Here is a 10,264-nt window from a genome sequence, read left to right as displayed (position 1 = left end):
CATCCCCACTTTTGACCTTATAATGGAAGGAAGGTTATTGATGAAGCAGCTGAAGGTGGTTGGATTCCTGAAGAAGGGCTTATGCCCGAAACGTCGATTCTCCTGTTCCCTGGATGCTGCCTGACCTGCTGCGCTTTTCCAGCAACACATTTTCAGCTCTAGAACTGAGATGACTGACCTTGCTGCTTTCAGACAGGAGGCCTGTGACCAGTGATATTTCATAAGGATCAGTGCTGGGTCAACTGTTATTCATCCTTTATATAACTGGTTTGGATAAGAATGTAGGTCGCATGCCAGTAAGTTTATGAATGACACCAAAACTGGTGATACAGTGAACAGTGAAGAAGGTTACCTAAGAGTACAAAGGGATCTTGATCAATTGGGCCAGTGGGCCGAGGAATAGCAGATGGAGTTTAATTAAGATAAACGCAAGGTGTTGCATTTAGATAGGCAAATCAGGTTAGGACTTATCCTATTAATGGTCGGGCCTTGGGGAATGCTGTCGAACAGAGAGACCTCGCGTGCAGATACATAATCCCTTGAATGTGGCATCACAGGTAAATAGGGTGGTGAAGCAGGCATTTGGCGCGCTTGTCTTCATCAGAGAATTGAGCTCAAAAGTTGGGATGTCATGTTACAGCTGTATAAGAGGTCACATTTGGAGTACTACATCCAATTCTGATCTCCCTGCTATAGGAAGGATGTTATTAAACTGGTAAAGGTACAAAAGAGATTGATAAGGACGTTGCCAAAACTGGAAGGTTTGAATTATGAGGAAAAGTTGGGTAGACAGGAATGGTTTCTCTGGAGTGTAGGAAGCTGACGGGTGAGCTTGTAGAGGTTTATAAATCAAGAGGGACATTGATAAGGTGAATAGCCGAGGTCTTTTTCTGGGGTAGGGGTATCCAAAATTAGAGGGCATAAATATAGCTGTAAGACTGTCACACCCTTCCTTCTGGAATGTGCCTTTGCAGAGGAGGGCTGGAGAGCAATGAATGGTTTTTATCAAGGTTCATCCTAAGCAGTGCCGTGACACAAGACTCCACGGTTTGTTCCCTAGGAAGCACACAGACACCTGCATCAACTTGGTGAAAAACGGCTTTTGGTCTGCCCGAAACATATTGGCCTTCCAGAACAAGGAATTGACCTTTACCGTGTATTGCAGACTGGCACATTCTGATGTCGAGGATATGTTGAGAGACACGCTAAACCTTTGAGCAGTTACCACAAATGTGCTTGGGGAAAGCCCACTAAATCTTGTTGCCAAAGTACAGTTGAGGTCCATTCAGTTATCAGACACTCAAATGCATGTAAAATAGGAGAGACAGTGAGGTCTGCAATGATGGAGATCAGAGTTGAGAGTATGTTGCTGGAAAAGCACAGCAGGTCAGGCAGCATCCAAGAAGCAGGAGAATCGACATTTCGGGCCGGAGCCCTCCATCAGGAATGAGGGCAGAGGAGAGGACTTGGGGAGTTCAGTGAGAGAGGGACTCACTGAGATCATTGTAGAGAGAGGAGGAGAACTTCTTCAAGGTAAGCATTCTTGGAAGAGGCTTCGCAGTAAGGTTGAAATCAACTAGGAGACGGTGAGGTCTGCGGATGCTGGTTATCAGAGTTGAGAGCGTGTTGCTGGAAAAGCACAGCAGGTCAGGCACCATCGGACAAGCAGGAAAGTTGATGTTTCCGGCCGGAGCCCTTCATCAGGAATTTGAGTGTCAGCCTCATTCCTGAAGGAGGCCTCCGGCCCGAAACGTCAATTTTCCTGCTCCTCGGCTGCTGCCTGACCTGCTGTGCTTTTCCAGCAACACACTCACAACTCTGCATGTAAATATAGAGCTGAAAATGTGTTGCTGGAAAAGCGCAGCAGGTCAGGCAGCATCCAAGGAGCAGGAGAATCGACGTTTCGGGCATGAGCCCTTCTTCAGGAATGAGGAAAGTGTGCCAAGCAGGCTAAGATAAAAGGTAGGGAGGAGGGACTTGGGGGAGGGACATTGGAAATGCGATAGGTGGAAGGAGGTTAAGGTGAGGGTGATAGGCCGGAGTGGGGGTGGGGGCGGAGAGGTCAGGAAGAAGATTGCAGGTTAGGAAGGTGGTGCTGAGTTCGAGGGTTGGGACTGAGACAAGGTGGGGGGAGGGAAAATGAGGAAACTGGAGAACTGGAAACTGGAAACGTTCCGCAAGTTTCAGAGAACACCTCTGGGACACCCGGACCAACCAACCCAACCACCCCGTGGCTCAACACTTCAACTCCCCCTCCCACTCCACCAAGGACAGGCAGGTAATTGGACTCCTCCATCACCAGACCGTAGCAACACGATGGCTGGAGGAAGAGCGCCTCATCTTCCGCCTAGGAACCCTCCAACCACAAGGGATGAACTCAGATTTCTCCAGTTTCCTCATTTCCCCTCCCCCCACCTTGTCTCAGTCCCAATCCTCGAACTCAGCACCACTTTCCTAACCTGCAATATTCTTCCTGACCTCCCCACCCCCACTCCGGCCTAACACCCTCACCTTTACATCCTTCCACCTATCGCCCCTCCCCAAAGTCCCTCCTCCCTACCTTTTATCTTAGCCTGCTGGACACACTTTCCTCATTCCTGAAGAAGGGATCATGCCCGAAACGTCGATTCTCCTGTTCCCTGGATGCTGCCTCCCCTGCTGCGCTTTTCCAGCAACACATTTTCAGCTCTGATCTCCAGCATCTGCAGTCCTCACTTTCTCCTGCATGTAAATATAGTCTTGTTCAAGTAAGACATGTCTTTGGTTTACCTGTTTTTGGACAGAATCAAACTCCAATATTCTATATATATATATATTTTAATGTATATATCATAGACGTTTCACCCATGGTTAAGATTGTAATCCAAAGATGGAGGCTGTGGTTTCTAATTTAGCTCCAAATGTTCAACAGCTTTCGGCAGAGCCCCCCTTCCGAGTCCTATTGGAACTAACCAACAGGATTCATTCCTTATGGTTCTTTTAGTCCTGTCCACTGATTTCATGTTTTTTATTATTTTACTTCCATTCAACATGAAAAGGTTGATTTTTAATTGAACAACGCTGAAAAAGTTAATATTAAATTCGGGAAAACAATGAAGCTTCCAATGCCGTGTCATTGCCGAACCGCAATGCCGTGACTCGGATTCGAACCGAGGTTGCTGCGGCCACAACGCAGAGTACTAACCACTATACGATCACGGCGAGCTACTCGGAAGCTGTATGGAAACGCTCACTCTTAGCTATGTGAGGCTAATGTCACACCGTTACGTAATCTTTCGATGTGTTGACGTCGAACATACCGTTGGTGTCGCTCGAGCGAGCGGTCCGCGCTGCGTGGTTTTTCCCGCGCTCCAACATGAGGGTACCCGCTCCGTTCCCGCCCGACCCCACACATCTCATCCCAGACCATTCCCCTCCCCAGCCCTGAACTGCAGACCAACCCAGTGCCTCCTTCCGCCCCACGCGTCCACAATCCCCACCCCTAACCCCATCCTCCAGCAGAAAACTCCACCTTCGCCCAAACACAAACATCACCCCCCACACACCTCTCCCCTGCTCACGTCTCCCCATCCGCCAGTTCTTCCTCTGCTTCTGACAGGGCTTTGGTAACTACATAACCTCAAAAAATCCAGCGCAGATTCAAATGGCTTCGTTTAAGGTGTATCACACCATTATGATGATAAATGAAACCTCCTTTGATATGTGTGGCAATGAACAATATTTTTTAAAGTTACTTGTAAATAAATTTGAGATGTTGTTTGTAGAGACCTCTGTCTGATTTGTAAGAAATTACATCAGTACTAGGGGTAACTGTATGCTGTCTGGCCCTTCGAGCATGCTCCATCATTCAATACCATCATAGCTGATCTTTTCGTGGACTCAGCTCCACTTACCCATCCTCTCACTGTATCCCTTAATTCCTTTATTCTTAAAAAAAACTATTTTAGCTTTAAAAACATCTACTTAAGTAGTGTCAACTACTTCACTGAGCAGGGAATTCCAAAGATTTACAACCTTCTGGGTGAGGAAGTTTCTTCTCAATTCAGTACTAAACCTGCTTCCCCTGATTTTCAGGCTATGCCCTCTTGTCCTAGTTTCACCTATCAGTGGAAACACGCTCTCTACTCCTATCTTATCTATTCCCCAAAATTTTATATGATTTTGTAAGATCCCCCATCATTCTTCTAAATTCCAATGAATATAGAACATTACAGCACAGTACAGGCCTTTCAGCCCTCGATGTTGCGCCGATCTGTGAAATCAATCTGAAGTCCATCTAACCTACACTGTTCCATTTTTGTCCATATGTCTATCCAATGACCATTTAAATGCCCTTAAAGTTGGTGAGTCTTCTCCTGTTGCAGGCAGTGCTTTCTACACCCCTACTAATTTCTGAGTAAAGAAACTACCTTTGACATCTGCCCTAAGTCTATCACCTCTCAGTTTAAAGCCATGTCCCTCATGCTAGCCAGCAACATCCGAGGAAAAAGGCCCTCACTGTCCACCCTATCTAATCCTTTGATTATTTTACGTGTCCCAATTAAGTCACCTCTCAACCTTCAATCCCTCAATCTTTCCTCCATACCAGGCAACATCCTAGTAAATCTCCTCTGCACCCTTTCCAAAGCTTCCACATCCTTCCTGTAATGTGGTGATGAGAACTGTACGCAATATTCTAAGTGCCGCTGCACCAGAGTTTTGTATAACTGCAGCATGACCTCATGGTTCCAAAACTCAATCCATCTACTAATAAAAGCTAACACGCCATATGTCTTCTTAACAACCCTATCAAACTGGGTAGCAACTTTCAGGGATCTATGTACATGGACACCAAGCACTCTCGCAATTGTAATATAATCCCAGTCTACTTAGTCTCTCCTCATAAGCCAACCCCATCAACTCCAGAATCAACCTAGTGAACGTCCTCTGCACCCCCTGTAGTGCCACTAATCATTTCTCAAGTAAGGAGACCAAAACTGCATGAAGTACTCCAGATGTGGCCTCACCAGTATCCTGTACAGCTGCAACATAACCTCCCTGCTTTTAAACTCAATCCCTTTAGCAATGAAAGACAAAATTCCATTTGCCTTCATAATTACTTGTCCCTGCAGACCTACCTCTGTGATTCATGCATAAGTACACCCAGGTCCCTCTGCATAGCAGCATGCTACAAGTTTTTACCATTCAAGTAACAATCCTTTTTACTGTTACTTCTACCAAAATGGATGACTTCATATTTATTAACATTGTATTCCATCTGCCAGACCTTTGCTCACTCACTTAAAGTATCTATGTCTCCTGCAAAGTTTCACAGTTCTCTGCACACTTTGCTCTGCCATTCATCTTAGTGTCATCTACAAATCCCCAAGTCCAAATCATCGACATAATATATGTTCTTATGAGAGAACAATTTAAATTTGAGATTACACCGTGGTATAACAGGTCCAATGCAGTATGTAGCACTCTGAGGTATATGTAGAATTCCAGGTTATATATGCTTTATGCATGTATAATTGATGAAAAGTATCCTGGAATCTTCTTACTCTTGTAGGGTGGCACAGTGGCTAACACTGCTGCCTCACAATCCCAAGGACCTGGGTTCAATCCCAATCTTGGGTGACTGTGTGGGTTTCTTCCAGATACTCTGGTTTCTTCCCACAATCCAAAGATGTGCAGGTTAGGTGAGTTGGCTGTGCGAGATAGTGTTTAGGGATGCTTGTAGACTAAAAGATAGGGGAATAGGTCTGGGTGGGTTATTCTTTGGACAGTCGGTGTGGACTTGTTGGGCCTAATGGCTTGTTTCCACAGTGTATAGATTTTACAATTTTGCGAATTTGTACACAAATTCTAACTCCTTAACGTAAGATGACAGAAGGGCCTTTGACAGTGGCCTATTCTCTTTGCACCTTTGCAGCACCTAACCCAGGTTTATGTATATCCCTCAGTAGGCAGACCTGGGAATGTGCCAGTCTGCAACATACAGTTGTGGGAGTTCTCTGCACAGGCTAGTTTTGGACAGATGAACGACTGTCTTTCATCAAGTTGTTTGTTCTCCAGCAGTAGATTATATTTCCTTTAGCAAAAGCAGCCAAAATGGGAAGATACAAAGCTTTTTCACACAGCAAGTGGTTAAGGTCTGTGGATTTCTGCTGTGAAAGAGAGTGGTGGAGGCAGGTTCAATTGAAGCATTGAAAAGGGGATTAGACCATCATTTGCAAAAGGAAGAATGTGCAGAATTACAGGGAAAAGGCAGGAGAATGACAGAATGTTCATGTGGAGAGCTGGAACAAACATGATTGGCTGACTGCCCTTTTGACTTGTCTTGGTGTGTCCCTTGGGAAGAGCCCAGACAGCTTTCCATTATGGAGCTGATTGGAACATGTGTCAACCAAAAATAACACTTCATCTCTCTCCAGACTTCCTTTGCAATGGCATATACCAGAGGAGATAGGCATTGGTCTTTTGCAGTCTTCATGAGGGCAATAGCACTGACACTCTGAGAGTGCTTGAGGATCTCTTGGGAAGGGCCTTTTTCACCACCAACCTACATCTCAGTGCTTGTTTGTAAGTTTTGCTGATGAAGCATTCTACCAAATGACTGTCAGTTCGTGAAGCCATTCAACAGGATTCACTATTCCATTTTTCTGCAGGGCTTTACTTGTGGTCAAAGGTGTTTTCTGCATGAACTTCTCCATGAAGCACAGTCCTACAATTAGGATAAATATTTTTATTGAAGGACCAAAGGAGACATACAAAGCTTTAAAAAGAGGTAAGATATGAAGTTTATGGCTTTAATTTTTTGACAAACTTAGTTTAGGAGAGTTGAACCCCATAAAATGAAGATGTCTAGAAGCATAGCTCTAGGGCATTTTTCCTGTTTATTCCCAGGAAACCTGGGTGCATCCGTAGAAGAAAGGTAGACCTTAAAAAACTTAAAGCTGAAAATCTCTTTCCTAAAGAAAGAAGGAGAAAGTGAGGACTTCAGCTGCTAGAGATCAGAGTCGAAAGTGTGGTGCTGGAAAAGCACTGCACGTCTGGCAGCATCCAAGGAGCAGGAGAATAGACTTCATGATTCCTGATGAAGGGCTTATGCCCAAATCATCGATTCTCCTGCTCCTTAGATGCTGTCTGACCTGCTGTGCTTTTCCAGCACCACACTTTCGACTAAAGAAAAAAAGAACCTCAAAGCAGGAGTAGCTGAAAAAATCTCTAGTAATTGGGACCTTATCAAATGAATTGCAGAAATCTATTTAAATAATTGCATGGACCTGTAAGGCAAATGCCATCTCACATAAATTAAGAGACAAACTCTGAACAACTATGTTATGATCCTGACAAGAGGAATGAGCTGTGCATGAAACTTGTGGAATAATGAGGCTTCATTCACAGCTCATTCCTCTTGTCAGGATCATAACATAGTTGTTCAGAGTTTGTCTCTTAATTTATGTGAGATGGCATTTGCCTTACAGGTCCATGCAATTATTTAAATAGATTTCTGCAATTCATTTGATAATGTCCTAATAAAGTGACTGTGAACCAAGGTGGAATTGGAGGCATCCATTCACTTGGGCAGGGAATTCATTGGAAGAAAGAAGAGAGTAGGATATCTCACCAGATTTGCAGATGACATAAAGCTGAGTGGGAGGGTGGACTGTGAGGAGGATGCAAAGATGCGTCAGTGTCTTTGGACAAGATGAATGATTGGACAAATTCATTGTAGAAGCAGTATAATGTGAATAAATGTGATGTTACCCACTTTGGCAGCAAAAGCAGGAAATCAGATTATTATCTTGACAGCTATGAATTGACAAAGAAGAATGTGCAACAAGACCTTGATGTCCTCATATACTAGTCACTGAAGGTAAGCATGTAGGTGCAACAGGCAATCTAGAAAGCAAATGGTATGTTGAGAGGATTTGAGTATAGGAGTGGGAATATCTGGCAGTAATTATGCAGAGCCTTGGTGAGACCACACCTGGAAAATTGTGTGCAGTTTGGTCTTCTTATATGAGGAAGGATGTTCTTGCGATTGAGGGAATGCATTGACGGTTTACTGGGGTGGCAAGACTGATGTATGAGGAGAGGTTGTATTGGTTTGGATTACATACTCTGGAGTTCAGAAGAATGAAGGGAAATTTCATAGAAACCTCCAAATTCTAACAGGACTCGGCAAGGCAGATGCAGAAAGGATGTTGCCGATGATGGGGGAGTCCAGAACCAGGAGTCACAGTCTAAGGATGCAGGGTTAAACTGAGTTGAGGAAATATTTCTTCACCCAGAGAGTGATGAGATTGTGGAATTCACTGCTACAGAAAGCTGTCAAGGCCAAAACATTGTATGATTTCAAAAATAAGTTATACAGCACTGAAACTAAAGAAATTGAGGATTCTGGGTAATCCAAGATGGAGGACAGGAAAAATTTCTGGCTGTAACAGCTGCTCCTTTTTTTGAGGTATTTTAGGTGTTGAAGGTGATTTCCTCGAATTCCAGGAGCAGCAATTTCTGTTTTATTTGCTGTTGCATTGTTTTGGAATTTTGGAGGAAAAGAAAGTCAAAAAAACAACAGCACTTTCAAAAGGGAGAAGAACGACAAAGGAAACACATGGTGAGGTCAGTGCAGGAGAGAGAGAGAGAAAAAGAAACCCACATTGCTAACTGACTGAGTTAGAAGTTACTGCCTTTGCTGTTGAATTCATGTATTGCTGGACATCAGAGTGCATCTGGGAAAATTTTAAAAAGTGAAATTCACAACTGATCTTGGAGGAACCTGTCAGGAAGACGTCACACCACAAAAGCAGATAAGTGGATTTTAAACATGGCCTTAGTAGTGAGTAGAGTGGGTTCTTTCTTGATTATATGTTTTATTGAGCTATGTCTCTCGATTAAACTCAAAATTTTTGAGTTTACGAGCTGCAAGGTTTTGCTACAGCTCTACAAGTCCTTGGTGAGGCCACACTTGGAATATTGTGACCAGTTCTGGTAATCCTATTGTAGGAAAGATACAGAGGCTTTGGAGAGGGTGCAAAACAGGTTTATGAGGATGCTGCCTGGACTGAAGGGCTTGCCTTATGAAGAGAGGTTAACTAAGCTCGGACTTTTCTTTCTAGAGAGAAGGAGGAAGAGAGGTGACCTGATTGAGAGTAAATAGCCAGAGACTTTTCCCCAGGGCAGGATTGACTGGCAGAAGGGGTCATAGTTTTAAAATATTAGGAGAAAGGTATAGAGGGGATGTCAGAGGAAGGTTCTTTACGCAGAGAGTTGTGAATGCATGGAATGCATTGCCAGTTGTGGTGGTGGAAACAGAGTCATTAGGAACATTTAAGCGACTGCTGGATATGCACATGGATAGCAGTGAATTGAGGGGTGGATAGGTTAAGTTATTTTATTTTACATTAGGATTAATCCTCAGCACAACATCATGGGCCAAAGGGCCTGTTCTGAGCTGTACTTTTCTATGTTCTATGTTCTAAGTTCTAAGCAATAAGTATTAATTTAACCTGGAGCAGTGTTTTGTAAGGAATAAGACAGTGCTATTTTCTGGGTCTGTAGATTTAAAGAAGCAAAAATGGCCCTTGATAGAGTGATATGTTCTTCTTGTCAGATGTGGGAGTTTAGTGAGAGTTTACGGGTTACTGAGAATTATATCTGAAATAAATGCCATTGATTGCGAATCCTATCAGATCGAATGGATCGGTTGGAAATGCAGTTACAGGCAATGAGGAATTTACAAGAGCAAGGGGATGTGATGGATGGCAGTTATAGGAAGGGGGGAATCTCAGATACATTCAAATAGATGAGTTAATTCTAGGAAATGTAAGAGAGGTAGGCAGCTAGTGCATGAATCTTCTGTGGCTATCCCCATTTCAAACAAGTATGCTGTTTTGGAAAATTTAGGGCGTGATGGACACTCAGGAGTACGAACAGCCAAGCTTTTGATATTGAGAGTGGTTCTAATGCAATGAGGGATACTTTGGGTTCCAAGCGATCGATTGTTTTAGGGGACTCTCTCAACCGAGGTACATACAGACGTTTCTGTGGCCAGCAGCGAAAAATCAGAATGCTGTGTTGCCTCCCTGGTGTCAGGATCAAGGATACCTCGGAGATGGTGCAGAGTGTTCTCAAAGGTAAGAGAGACCAGTAGGAAGTTGTTGTACACATTGGAGCTAACAACATAGGAAGAGAAAAGGGTGCGATTCTGAAGGGAGAACATAGAAAGTTAGGCAGGAATTTAAAAAGGAGGACCTCGAGGGTAGTTATATCTGGA

At 43.9% G+C, this 10,264-nt stretch overlaps 1 non-coding gene across 1 annotated transcript; it reads right to left on the bottom strand.

Moving 5' to 3' along the window:
* Positions 1–3,129: 3,129 nt before the first annotated feature.
* On the bottom strand, positions 3,130–3,201 carry trnah-gug (transfer RNA histidin (anticodon GUG)). Its single transcript has one exon. It is a non-coding gene; the product is annotated as a tRNA-His (tRNA).
* Positions 3,202–10,264: the final 7,063 nt, after the last annotated feature.

This window comes from Chiloscyllium plagiosum, unplaced genomic scaffold (genome assembly GCF_037043375.1).
Source record: "Chiloscyllium plagiosum isolate Xiang-an unplaced genomic scaffold, Cpla_swu_hap1 HiC_scaffold_42, whole genome shotgun sequence".
Lineage (NCBI taxonomy): Eukaryota > Metazoa > Chordata > Chondrichthyes > Orectolobiformes > Hemiscylliidae > Chiloscyllium > Chiloscyllium plagiosum.
This window is presented reverse-complemented; position numbering and strand designations above follow the sequence as displayed.